A 14,691-nucleotide genomic window follows, 5' to 3' on the forward strand; every position below is an offset into this window, starting at 1 on the left:
ATAGTTTATTTTCTGGAATTAGAATAACAATAAGCAAAAATTTTTTTCTTAAGTGAATTAAGCATAATAAACAAGATCAGTTATTTTTTATTTCATGTGAATTTGCTAGTTGTTCAGTTATAAATGATTGATTTCACTGAAATCTGAAAACCTTATAAACTCCATTCCATCAAAACTAGAGGTGATAGACAAAATCTGCCAAAAGATTCGAGTACAGGACGTAATTTTTTTTTTTTACATTTATTTAAAAATTTTCGATGATTTGTTTTAAGAAGTTGGCTTTGTTTTTCTTTTCTGAAATTTTGTGTCTGAATCAAAGTTATAAATAAGAAAAACATTGTTTTTATCTTTCGTCCTTTCCAAGACCAAATTTTTCAATTGACGGTTACAAAATATTCAGAACATGAAATTTAAAACATTAAAATCTTTGCATGAAAATATATTAACGTTTAATATAATTTAAATATTTTAAATCTTCTTTTTTAAAATGATCGTGATTTTTTAAATTATTCTTAGAAGAGTTAAAAAAATCATTCGAAATAGCTACAGCAGAAAAATTTCATGCGCAATGTTAACTAAAATAGTATTTGTTTTGTGCCTTTAATATGTGATCGTGTGATTGTGCTTTCAATATTGATGAAATATTTTATCAAATTCGAGATATTGCTGTGGAATTTCCAAAGCTTTAATTTCTTGTTTTATTCGAAATTTCATGTTGTATTCGTTTTTTAGTGTTTTGGAAATATTGATTGCAAATTTCTGAACTAGACTGCTAAAAATAAATTTTCAGGCAAATTTAAAGTTCAGAATAAGGAACATTATTTTCGAAAAATCATCAATGACTTACCAGAAGAAGCATTGATTTGGAACTTCGATTCGGATTCATAAGGAATGGAATCAGTAAAATTTATTATTTTTCAGAGTTCTGTTAGGGTTATGAGTTGGAAAATGGTATTAGAAATCGAAAGTCTTATTCATTGTGCATTTTTAGTATTGTTATTATTTCTAGGTAAATTTGAATTTCGAAACCCCTATGGATACACTATTTTAGCAATACCGGGAATACTTTTGAAAAAAACTTGTTTTGCCAGAAATAAAGGTTTCCTCTTAGAAGTCAAAACAATGTTTAAATGTAGCAGCTGAACTTTTTTGAAAACTGTATCGAATAGTACAACTTTTCGATACTGTTTTTTCTCGTAGAAAAAGCAAGCCTTTTCAAAACCAAACATCGTTTTCAAAAACAATCATTTTAGTATGGAGTTGCAAAAAAGTGATTTTCAGCATGTTAAATTGAGTGAAATGATGCATTTTACAATAAAATTTTTCTCTGAGCTAGGGAACACTTTCTTGAATGATTGATTGAAATAAACGGATTTTTATCTTGTAAAAGCAGCAAAAAAGTAACATCTCCATCTTTAATTGATTTTCGAAAAATGGTAGATTTTTCCTAAATTTTGTTCCTCTTTTCATAAAATTAAATGTAAAAATAATTGATCCAAGCAAATATAGACTGTTTTCCCACTTTTATTGACAGTAAAAATAAATTGGCGAGCTCATAAGGACGTATTATTGTCCAAAATTTTAAGTTGTGTTCAAATAAAAAGTAGATAATTATATGAAGTTTTAAAGCGTCTGAATTTTAAAGAAGAAGAAAGATAAGAAATCTTACTTGGAAGTCCCTGAAGCAAAAGGAACAGGCAATCAACTGTCGAATGGTATCAAAATGGCACTTTCCTGAATGTGTTTGTTTTCAAACACACAATCTTCCTGAATTTGTTTTTGAAGACGCATTTTTATATGGTTATTTTTATTTTGTTTTTTTTTTTTGAAGAAGAAGAAAATTATTTAATATTCTGAACTGAATTCACTTCAAACTTGTTCCCTGGAAACTTTTCATGCATGGACCGTTTCTTTGATGAAGATTAATTCCTTAGAGTGTTACAAAACAAGTATTTCCAAAAAAAAAACTATCTTATTAAGGATGTCGAATTCCTTTTACTGCTGGCTGACAAACTTTGACAAGCTTCGGTTGAATTTCCATCTCCGGATTAGGGATTCCATCCCATCCCAATTGGAAGAGTGTGTGCCACCTATCAAGGTATGGAAAAATCTTCACGAAGGCACCTACCATTTCCGATTTCTCGACAGGAGTGATTTCCCACCGGATTGGCCCCAAAACCCAAACCGAAAGTCAATTGGCTGAAACCATTCTGGATCACTTGAATTTTAAACTTCTGTAGTTAGGAAGCTTCCTAAGCTTGTAAATGTAAATCTCTCATTGGAAAGATGGGTAGGGATAAGTGTGTCGAAATATGCGTAGCCTTAGTTGATGATATCGTAACTCTGTATCTGGGTACGTATGTTTATAACAAATGCAGAGAGATGTTGGGGGAGGAAGATCGATTAGATTGAGGTTATGCTTTTAGCAGGAACTACCTAATCGCTCCGGTAATTTGTGGTTTGCCAAAATCCGATCCCAGGCTCCGATGTGGCTTCCGACTTGTGCGTATGGATGGGGTCTCGTAATTCAGAATGAGTTATGTCCTCCATAGAGCTTATAGAGTCAAAGATGGATGGCTGGTTTTTGGTTTGGGAGTAGGCATTTCACATACGTAATGTGAGGTTGACTTATTAGGGAGAGATTTTTCGATAAATTGACTGTTTTCATTGATTTGTTTTGGAAAAATTCTAGTAAGTGGAAAAAAGAGATCAAAATTCAAGCTTAAATATAAAGAAAAAATACTTTGTTCTGGCAAAACCATTTGGAGCAATAAAAACTCCCGCCATCTAATGACACTCGAGAGAAAAATTCATAATCATTGTCGTTTCATGACAAAACATTCAAATTATCCCCGTGCCCGTCATTATAACTGTTAAAATTGCCGGCATCGTTTTGGCACTTCCCGTTTTTCTCGCTATTCTTTCTTTCAGAGTTTGAAGATGTGCCATCGACACCTCCGCATTTCTTCTTGATGACACTCATTGAGTCGACATCTTTTTGCTATTTTTTTCCCTCCATTTGCCTTTCTTTCCCAGAGTAAGTCATTTGATCTTCCGTTCAATCGAGAACAATTTTCGGATACAACGAAGAAAAAAAAACCAACGAAACAAGAGCAAGCTGCAAAAAGATACTAGCAAGTTATCTTCCCGGGTACTCAAGTGGCACATCTTGTCTTCCGATTTTCTTTAACTACTCCGGCTGTTTTTTTTCGGGTGGTTTATTTTTATTCATCTTCCGGTGACACTTTGGATTCCGATCCGTATTGCAGCAGATGTCGTCGAGTCGTTCGTATGGCGACCGTTAAAAACATTTGGTGTTTGTTCCGATGAAAAATAATAAATTTTATGATTTTATATGCATTGAAATTTTCCAATGAAAATTTGATGGACCATTATTGCAGCAAAATTTCGATCATATCATACTGATTAGTTGAAAATTATAATGTTTTGTCATGAAACGACAATGATTATGAATTTTTTTTTCTCGAGTGTCGTTAAATAACGGGAGTTTTTATTGCTTGCAGTGGTTTTGCCAGGAAAATGTAAAATTTTTTTCATAATATAAGCTGGAGTTTTTTTTATCTCTTTTTCCACAAACTAGAATTTTGGTTAAAAAAAATCTAGAAAAGTTTCTTTATCGTAGATTTAAAGTTTTTCCATCAAAAAATTTTTCCATATTAAAAATAAAATGATGGGACCCAAAATGTAGATTGAACTCTTAAAATCAGAAAAATCAGATTCAAATTTGTCCGTAGAAGAAGCCTTTAATCAGCATCAAATATTTATTTTTGGCCACAATTTGTTTAATCATTCATGCGATTCAATCGTCATGTATTTAATTATCATTTGAAAGGCGAAAAATATTGCAATGTGTCACAGTTTGATGATTATGCTTTTTCATGCCACCACACCTCCTTCAACCAATTGACACTCAAATGAGGTGCATTTCAAGCCTTCGGGCATTTATTCTGGGGATCAAAATTGTTCATAGAGCAGACATCCCGCCTCTCGCCTCCCGCTTCCCATCTCATCCATCAAACGGGCAAAGAAAAACCCGGAAATTGCTAATCCGAAACAATTTGAAACCCATTGCACCGGAAGAACGATTTCATCATACTAATTTTGGCGCTGCCAAACGGTTGACACAGCAATAATGAATGGAGGGGGTGTGGTGATTGAAAATCTGTGCTCATCGATGCTAATTGGAGACTTTAGATAGAAGGGAGGAGAAGCTGGTGGTCCAAAAATGGGAGCTGTCGATGCCAATTAAATCTTCAACCATTATCATTATAATCCCCACTTTTAGGGAGTTTAGGGATTCAGGAGAAAAAAAAGCAAGAAGGAGAAGCTGTCGAATGTTTACAAAATGGCAAAATAGATCTTCAAATAGGCTGTTTAGCTAGGAATATGCCCGTTGAAACGAGGGGGGGAAGGTTTGGGGTTTAAACTACCCCCTTGAGGGTCCAGAAAAGCAAATGATGTATTCTACTCTACACTCAAAATTTTAAATTTTGAATCAAATTTTGATCATTGAGTAAAGTTATTTCAGAGTAACAATCTAAACTCAGAGAAAATACCAAAACCTTGAAAACTTATCACTGGTACAGAAAACTGCTTCAGTTTTTCAAAAATTTCCTCCTTGTTTATAGCAACTCGTTTCTGAACATAAAATTTATTTTTTTTTGGATAAAACTTCTATCAAAGGGTTCTGAGCCCATATTATCAAAATCGTAATGGTTTTTCTGTTTTCATGTTTCGGATTCGGTTTTTGTTTGATATTTATTCGAAGTTCTGAAACTCTATTTTAAAAATCTCATTAAAAAAAAGGTTAAAATAAGTTCTTACGCAGCTTCAAAGTGGTGATCAAGAACTGAATATTCAGAATGAGGTTAGTCATTTTTTTTTTATTTCGGTTATAATATAGATAATAAATTCAGATTGAAACGTCAAAATTAAATTTTAAGATTCATGGTTGAAAGTCTGAAACAAATTTTTATTCTTGGCTCGAAATCTCAATTGAGGCGTCGTTTATTTTTTTTTTTTTATTTTAGAAATCGTATTGAAATTTGAATACTGAATTCAGGTGCAATATTTAGACTTACAACTACAAATAGGTTCTCAAAATTCAGATTCGGATTAAGCTCGTAAATGAGCTTCACAAAAAGTTATAATAATCATGATGACTGTTTCTTTGGGAAATTTGAATTGCAAGAGATCGCATATTTATAATTTTGATTGTAAGTTCAATTTCAAAAATACGAATTCTCCACCAAGTCATTTTAAAAACCATAATATGGAGAGAATCGGGTCTATTTTTGGCCTATTTCTAGAATATTTCTGTCAAATGATGCTTTTTAAGCACACAATTCGGTTAAATTTATGTATTTTGTTGCCCTGAACCAAACCTTATTTAAAAAAAAAAAGTTAAAAGGTGTTTAACTATTAATTTTTTTAAAATTCATTTTTATTCTCCACCAAGTGCACAGTAGTTCAAATTGAAAAAAAAAATGACAAAAACCTGTACTTGAAGGTTTTTGAAAGAGCGTTTTTAAAAAGTTGAACAAAAATAAGAAATTGCCATTTTTTCGATGTTTGCTACTTTTCCATAATTGGCAAAATGGGATTTTAGCCTTATAATGGAAAATTTAATATTTTTCAATCATATTTGAATATTTTTGCTAGAATTAAGTATGAGCTCAGAAATTCCTCAAGGATGGTTGCATGAATATTAAAACAGTCGTTTCATGTTTAACCCTCCCTATGAAGATTTTTTTCAAGTAAAATTTTCAACGTAGTAGAGGGAAATTTCTTGATCTCAAAAGATTTTGAGTAAGTGCTAACAAGAAAGTCAGAAATTATGTTCGCCTCCGGCAGAAATTGGTCTTAAATCACTCTAGACTTGAGTCAATTTATTTTACGACGTTTCATATATGCCGTTCACAAATTGATATTAATATTTAATCGTAAATTTCGATTTGCACCTCAATCAACCTTTTGTTATGAAACTTAATATACAAAAACCATACTTCGTCTTAAGAAAAGATTATATATATATTTATTAAGAAGTGTAACTACATAAATTTAGAATTTAAAACGAATCATTTTAACTTCAAAATTCATTCATCGAATACTCGTTTTATACATCTAAAAGTTGGAACCCATGTATTATGACTTATGATGGTCATAAGAATAAGCAAAACAAAACTTAGTATCCTCTACTTCATAACTAGATATATGAAATATTATTCAAGAAACTTATTTCAGTCTTAATTTTACATTGTGTTTCTTGTTCCTCAAAATGCTCAACATCACATCCAAATGCATTTTGATAAATAACACAAGCCCACAAAATATACATCCTTCGAGGTGCAAAGAATTAAAAAGCTTATTTTGACTAATTTGGGCGTCCTGGATCTGAATTTGCAATATTTCTATCAGTTTTAATTTTTTAAATAACTTCTGAGATTATTTGACTCGAATGACATTGTCAAACCAACTTTTATTAATTTTAATAATAATAATAATATGAAAATATATTAAAACGTTTGATATTTTTTCGCATTTTTTGATAAAACAATAAAACAAAAAATGACATTTTAAAATAATGGTTTTGAATAAATTTCAACTTCTCCTTAGACTTCAAAAAATTTTGGGATCTGTGAAAAAAAATGTTATAGGGGTTTTCGATTTGTTTACTTTGTCCTATTTTTAAAGAAGTTTTTATCCACATAGAATTTCAAATATTTTCAAAGCCAAAATCTAATTCGTTCAAATTTTGTTAAGTGGATTAAATTTTTTTCAAACTTCACACAGTAATGTCGAAAATACTTGTGATGTAATCTGTCCATACTTTTTAAAATTGTAGAATTCAACTTTTTTAGATAATACATCATTATTTTGTTAATATTATTCCCTTATTGAATTAAATAGGAATAATCAAAACATTCAGAATCAGATTTTTCTTTAACGTAGAATTGTTTTTTCATCACCTATCAATGGTTGATTATACTTAAAACTGAAACATTTTAGGGCTTATGAACTAAATATGTACAAACCGTAAGGAGACAGACAAAATATGACAAAAAAACTCGAGTTCCGGACGCTTAAATTTACCAAATCAATATTTTATAGGCACCAAAAGGCTGTTTCTTTGAGTTATCAAATAAATTCTTTAAATTGGATTTCAAAAAAGTTAAACGAGTTTATTGAAAAAAAAAATTCCTTCTAAAAGGTCAAAACACTTTTTTTTTTATCTTCATATTTTGTTTAAATTGCCAAATTCTAAAGTCAAACTATTTGTAATGTTATGAAATATTTCGTATGAGTTTTCCTTTGTTTTTTTATTTCTAAATTTATGTGTTATGAGAACATAATTTTCTTGGAAACCTTCAAAACTAAATTTTTACTAAGAACAATATAGTTTCCACTTTCTGTCCTCTCCAGGAGCCAATATTCTAATTGATGGTTACAACATATTCAGAGAACGATAGCTTAATTTTCGAAACCTTCAATTGAAAATTTAATAACAGTTCTTAAATCTTCACCATGTCAAATCATGAACGATTTTTTTAATTTTATCTTCAGGAAGTTCGAGAAAGTATTTGAAGTAGCAACTAAAAACTTTAATTTTTTGCGCAATATTAACTAAATTTGTATTTCTTTTGTGCTTCTAATATTTACCACAAAACAAGGATTTCATGATTTTTATTTTTATTTTATCCGTTTCTAATTGATAATCGGATTACCGATTGGAAATCTGTAATTTGTCAGTTTGATTGAACATGTTGTTTTAAAAATTTACAGATAAAGTAATTATTTTGAACTTCAGAACTTTTTTAGCCATTTATTTAAAAAAAACTGGAAGAATTTAAAATTAAAAATGGGTTTAATCTTTGACTTTGATCACTGGCAGTCTTGAATAAATATTAAATATTTCCTTCTTTTTATCAGATAAAATACATTTATCAAGTATTATAAAAAAATTTCTGTTCAAAACAGTTTTTTTCCTGATCGAGAATTCACATTTCAAATCGTGATTTTTTTTCCAATTCTAGATACTACAGCAGAATATTTTAATCAATCCTGCAATTGAAAATGGAGAAAAGAAATGTCAAATAGGATGAATAATAGATTACAATAATTATCATTTATCAAACAATTTTTAATCATGGTAAATTAAATTCGAATCTGACATTTATATGAGAATTCAGATTTTTTTAGATCTGGTGTTATATTTCATGAATTTTAATTCTGTGCATTCATTCTTATATCTAAAGCTTTACATTCTTTTTCTGGTATTTCAGGAAAAATTATTTCAAATTTAAAAACTAGACTGCTCATTATTTATTTTCAAGCAATTTTTTAGTGCAGAACAAGGAACATCATTTTGAGTAATTCATCAATGACAGACTGATAGAAACATTTATTCTGATTTATTTTGAAGATTTTGATTTATTTTATCTGTAAAATATATAATTTTGAGTTTGTGTGATAATCATTTGTAAGAAAATGAATTAAAAAATCAGTTTCTTTTTTTTTGTGTATTTTTGGTATTGTTATTATTTTCGGCTAAATACGAATTTCGGCCAAACTTGAATCCTTACTTTCGATTATTAGTCTTAGAAGTTGCCAATTTTCATTTAAAATTCATAAAAAACAATTAAGAAATCTTGATGGTTTCATTTTAAAGAAATCTTTTTGTATAATCTTAAAATAGCAAGCTTATTCTTTTTAACCACAATTTTTTAGTATTGGAGAAAATATTATTAGCGGTTCAAATCAGATATATTTGCAATTCTTGTATACTCGATTAAAATTAAAACCTTTTCATTGAAACATTGTGTTTGAATAATTTGCAATGTAAATAATGTTAAACAACAAACGAATAAAATATATTTCTTGTTGAGTTTTCATTTGTAGATGAAGAACAAGTTCTAAGGTAAACAAAAATTTATCATTATGATTTAATTCATAATTTTAAATTATTAAAAAAAAATCTATATTTTTATTCTCGACACGAATGCCATAAGGATGGTAAAGTGTCGTTAATAAAACTTTAAAAGATATATATTTTTCCTTGAACGAAATTTTTTAAATTGATTTTCATTTTCTGTACATATTTGTGATTTTTTCTGGTTTGTGTTTCCAAATTGACTGCGACTAAATATTAGAATTTTATTTTTAAATCAAAATTTTGAAACTTCGATCTCCTGCAATTTGAATCCAATATGAAATTCTGACATTGATATTTTAAACTAAACATCGAACTGAATTTGAATCTAATTTTTTTATTTCAATTTAGATTCTCTAATCCTGTCTTTGAACCTAAGTTTCAAATTTGAACTCCGATTTTGAATCTAAGTTCCAAATCAAAATTCCTATTGCTATGAACTGAAAAGCGAAGACCGTCAAACGGAGCATCATGCAACAGCAGGGTTAGATGCAACATTTGTGTACCACATCACTTATTCAATTTTTATTTTGTAATAAAATTATAATTTAATGATAACAAAATGATGATGACAAAGTCTGTCACACCGAGCGATAGTTTTTTGAAGTTTTTCATTTTTATAGAAAATTTAAAATCGAGCAATGTATGCACAAATTTTAACATTTTTCGATGATGCTTTACCCAATATTTATATTGATATTTAAATATTTGCATAAATCATTTAGCAGTCTGGGCTTAAATGCAAATAAAAGATTCAACTTTTAAATCTCGTTTCCATATGCTAAAATATGATTGTTTTGTATCAGGCGTTTGTTTATTTAAAAATTTCATCCATCCGAACATAAATTTTCATGATTTCAGCTAGCATAATTTTTTAAAGATTTTTTTCCTCTGAATGTATGCAACACCCTTATGCTTTTTCATTCTGAATATTTTTGACAGACCAAATGTTAAATTTAATTCGAACATAACCAAAAATTACTGCTATTTGTGCTTTATGCGTTAGGACATCATAAATATATCTATAACTTTAAATTTTCAAACGGTTTCCTATAATTTTTTATTCAACACAATTTTTTTTCAAATCACCCCTTTATCTAAGTAGGGTGAAAATGTATGTTTCAGAATCCTCAACCAGAAATCTTTTATAAGAACTCTGTATTTCTGGCTTTTTTTTATGAATTCTGTACCAACACGTGAAAAGGATGTATCTCCAAATATGGCGAATCGAGAAAAACGCGTTTGAAGAAAATACAACCTATTTTAAATCGCTAATTAAAAATCACTTGAAATGTTTGCATTTAATGTCAGACAAACGATGTTTAGAAGCACCCTCTATATGTTAGAATAGAGGAATATAAATTTTAATGAAAAAACAACGCGTTATCGTAGATAGAACCTAGTTCACGTAATATTTTGTCTCTTTTGTTTATACACCCTTTGCTATTTTCTCATTTCTAGCTTTAGTTTTAAGCTCGCGTTCATTTGTAACTATGTTTTTATGTTGAATAAAGTGTCAAATCTTTACCAAAACATAAAAAGCATCTATCTCAATATATGGCGTATCAAGAAAAACGCATTTAAAAAAAAAAAATACAACCTATTTTAAATCCCTAATAAAAATCACTTCAAATTTTTGGTTTTTATGAAAGACAAACGATTTTTAAGAAGCATCCCATGTTAGAATAGAGGAATATCAATTTTCATGAAAAAAACAACGCGCTATCGTACACAGCAAATTTTTTTTTGCTGGAAACCAGCAAAATTTTGCTGGAAACCAGCAAAATTTTGCTGGTTTTTGTCCCGCTGACTTTCCAGCAAAATTTCCAGCAATATCGATTGCTGGAAAAATCAGCAAACATCAATGCTGGTTTCCAGCAATTCAAATTGCTGGAAACCAGCAATCCAGATTGCTGGAAACTAGCTATTTCAATCAAAGCATTCGGCTGTATTTGGTATCAAATTTATTTTTCAAATCAAATTTAAATATTGAAACTGGCTGTGCACATGATAAGTAATAAACAACATATTTTTCTTCCATTTTTTTATTATGAATTAAATGAATTAGCAGAGACATATGTTTTGTCAATATACTAATACCGCCTCCGGGGTGGCAGCTTTGTGCCAATGTGATAATCATCCGCCACCTGAAATAGAGATTCGATTAATACCTTTCATGAATCTCATAAATCCATTTTCCAATACAAACTCACCCTTGACTTGATGTCTGGTTGCTAGAATATAGAGGAAAATGAAAAAAATAGTATTAACATAAACAAAATTCGTGAAAAAGAGTCTTACCTTGCTTCAGCGTACGAAAACAAACAGACTCCAATTTGACAACTCGATTGCTGATTTTCCAGCAAACTAGACCGATTGCTGGAAAGTCCAGCAATTTGAAAACCGATTGCTGATTTTCCAGCAAAAATGACAAGAACACAACCGAATGCTGAAAAATCCAGCAATAAGAAAATCGATTGCTGGTTTCCAGCAAAAATTTGGATTGCTGGATTCCAGCAATTTTTTTTGCTGGAAACCGAGGCAAAAATTTACAGTGTAGATAGCACCTAGCTCACGTAATATTTTTTCTAACATGTTTATACACCCTTTGCTATTTTCTTATTTTTAGCTTTAGTTATAAGCTCGCATACATTTGCAACTATGTTTTTATGTTGAATAAAGAGTAGAATTAATTATTTTGAGTTTGTGTGCGGAATAGTAGCGAAAAATTGTTCCGGAGTAAAGGATGTATATCCATGTCATGGCAGTTCTGGTTTTAGAATGTTTATAGATCCTTTACTCAAATTGAGTTTACAATGTAACGGAATATTATTTTCTCAAAAGGGTTTTACCGTTAAGTAGGGCAACTGTTGGCCTATCATGAGGTACTGAAAATGGTTTTTGTTTACTTTTGGAGATAGATCCTTTTCACGTGTTGGTACAGAATTCATCATTCAATTATCGATTTGAATTCGACTTGTGAACCTAATAGAAAATTGCGAGCTATGATTTTTTTCTAATAAGTTCCGATTCTGAACAAGAATTAAAAGTAAAAATTTCAATTAAAAATCTTTTCAATGGTTTGCAATGTAAATGTACTTTTCGTAATCTGAATATGGAATCTGACCACAGACGTGGCCCCGGAATTTTTCTGACCTAAGTTTTCCAGATTTTGGTCCCGTGAATCCGGGCTATTTTCATCAATACCCTCCTCAATTTTCCCGACGTTTCGGCCTTTGATTTAATCCCGAATTGAAATTTTTTAAATAAGATTGCAAGTTTTGTTAATTTTTGTATTATTTTGCAAAAAAGTGGAAAAATCAGGAAAAATCTGGGCAATTCGACAGACAAATTCTAATGATATTGAAATTCCACATTCAAGACTTAATTTCAACTAGTGAGAAAATAAAATAAAAACTGTTGTTCAATTCTGGATCTGGGATGAAATTTCGAGGTTTTGGCTTTAGTTCTGAGTCGAGATTGTTACTCTTGAATAATTTTGGCCGTTCATCAAAATTTGATAAGGAATTTGAAATTTTCTGTTTAGAGAATAACATTGCTCTTGGCGTTTTTAACCACGTTCCTACTGCCTCGTTGTAATTTTGAATGATTTTGCATAACTTCTATATCAGCACTCATTTTTTAATTTCTTTTGAAAATAGGCATAAATTAAGTTAAAAAAAACTTGTGCCGTTTTAAGCAATATTCAACATTACAAACACTTTGAAAATTATGGTTGTAATTCAACAATCAACTTTCCCGAAATTGTTAGTAATTTTGACTTCTTAGATTAAAGTTTCAGTAGTTTTTTTTTGTTTCATTCTCTGTTTTTGTAAAAAAAAAACGTGGATGCTTCAGCCAAAATTATTCTAAGCTACCTCTTAAAGCATGTTCAAAATGGTTTGCAGTATTCATGAAATTATTTAGTACGGGCTCCTTTCGTTTTTGGCAACACGCTCAATAATTTTTTGTTGCCTAAGATCGACCGTTTTTTTAATAAACTTTTTTTTTACATATTAATGAAAGAAGAGCATTGTAATCATTATCAACTAAATTTTTCTTGGCTTTCTTGATAATTTTTTTTTTTGTTTTTCTTATCGTGTTTAAGACACATTAAGAACTTTTTTTTGTTATGTTTTGCATGTTTGTTATTTTTATCATATTTGTTATTTTTGTCATTTTGCATCTTTCTTTAGATATTTTTTTTTGTCATTTCTATCCTTTGTTTGTATTTGTTTTTAATTTTTTTTTCTAAATTCTTTATGTTTTTTGTAATTTTTGAATGCTTTATTTAATTTTAATTTTTTTTTTGTTATTGTTGTTATTCTTTTATCATTTTTTAAGAACGAATCAACGTGTTTATAGTGTATGTCTAAATTATATTGGCACTGTTATAGCGAAAACTATATGGTAATGTCTTTCCAAAACAACATTCGATTTTGGCACATGTGCCAAATTCGGATGTTGCCAAAATCAGATGTTACCAAAATCGAATGTTGTCAAAAACGAACGGGGTCTGTAATTATAAATCTTCAATTTAAAAAACTCATAAACAATCTTGAGTGATTCCAGAGATAGTATTAGATTCTTATAGATTTTTTTAGATTTATTTTCTAATAGTTATTTTCTTTCGATGGCCGGCAAAATATGTAGAAAAATTATAAAATAAATGATTATTTTTTTCAAATACTCTCTGAATCTGGAGTAACTAGGGAAATTCTAAATATTTGATTGATTTTAAGTAATAAAAAGAGAGGGTGAATGACCACGAAGGTAAAAATCCTTTAAAGATTTAAAATTTTGTTTTAATTATAGATGAAATTGTTTATCTGTTATCAAAGATTGGTTTTTCCGGATACTAGTTAATTAGAGAATTCTCAAACGCTATATTATCAAAAATAGAGGAAATAGACAAAATCTGATAAATGATTTGAATTCAGGACGACCAAATCTATAAAATCAGATAGATCAATCATCAAGATAGAGATCAAGATCATATAGATCAAAATCAGATCAATCTGAATTTTAGGTATTTATTGGAATTCTAAATCGAAATTTCTAACGATTATGTCCACAAAGCAAAACTTATAGCTGTTCCCTTAAGGGGGGGTAGGGTCTAACGGGTATAAAAAAAACACCATTTTCACGATTTTTTTCTAGAGCTATCGTTCAAATAAATGTATTCAATTTTTTTGCATTATTCAAAGCATTGTTAAAAGAACATTTAGTAATTTTTTCGTAGAAAAATATTGAAAAATGAGCCGGCGACGGAGCACTTTCGAGGATGCCTTTTAGAAAACAGGATTTGCGGTGGACACTGTATCTCAGCACAGAATCATCTGAAGTCAAAAAATCAGAGCAAAATATTTTTAATAGATGTTTTTCTGGAACCCAACGTTTTTATTTAGCTTAAAATTTTTTTTATGAAATTTTTGTGGCTGTTTGAAGTAAAAACTACGATTTTTCACAAAAAAATCCACCATTTTTCACTTGTAAAATCTCCCCAAAGTAAAAAAAAAAACAAAAAAGAAAAACGTTGGGGTCTGGTATTTTATATGTAGAAAATATGTTCCAAATTTGAAAAGAATCGGATAAGTAGTTTTCAAATGACGATGTCCACGGACTTTAAAAATGTGCTTTCGAGAAAAACGCGTTTTAAGTTTCTGCTCTTGCTTTCTTGCAGTATTAGATAGGAGGAGATAAAGGCCTATAATTTCTACAGTTTTGCTCCAATTGACTTG

The 14,691-nt window shown here is 29.5% G+C and overlaps 1 protein-coding gene and 1 long non-coding RNA gene across 3 annotated transcripts in view; one reads left to right on the forward strand and one right to left on the reverse strand.

The window, feature by feature from the left end:
* The window catches only part of LOC129751195 (uncharacterized), a 598,057-nt gene that overhangs the window by 529,019 nt on the left and 54,347 nt on the right, over positions 1-14,691 (forward strand). The gene's annotated exons all lie outside the window — the stretch shown is intronic.
* LOC129751200 (uncharacterized) lies at positions 10,903-11,445 on the reverse strand. Its single transcript, XR_008738645.1, has 3 exons — positions 11,252-11,445; positions 11,164-11,184; positions 10,903-11,097 (listed from the first exon to the last, which is right to left on the reverse strand). It is a non-coding gene; the product is annotated as an uncharacterized LOC129751200 (long non-coding RNA).

The sequence above is a fragment of the Uranotaenia lowii genome, chromosome 3 (genome assembly GCF_029784155.1).
Source record: "Uranotaenia lowii strain MFRU-FL chromosome 3, ASM2978415v1, whole genome shotgun sequence".
Taxonomy (NCBI): Eukaryota; Metazoa; Arthropoda; class Insecta; order Diptera; family Culicidae; genus Uranotaenia; species Uranotaenia lowii.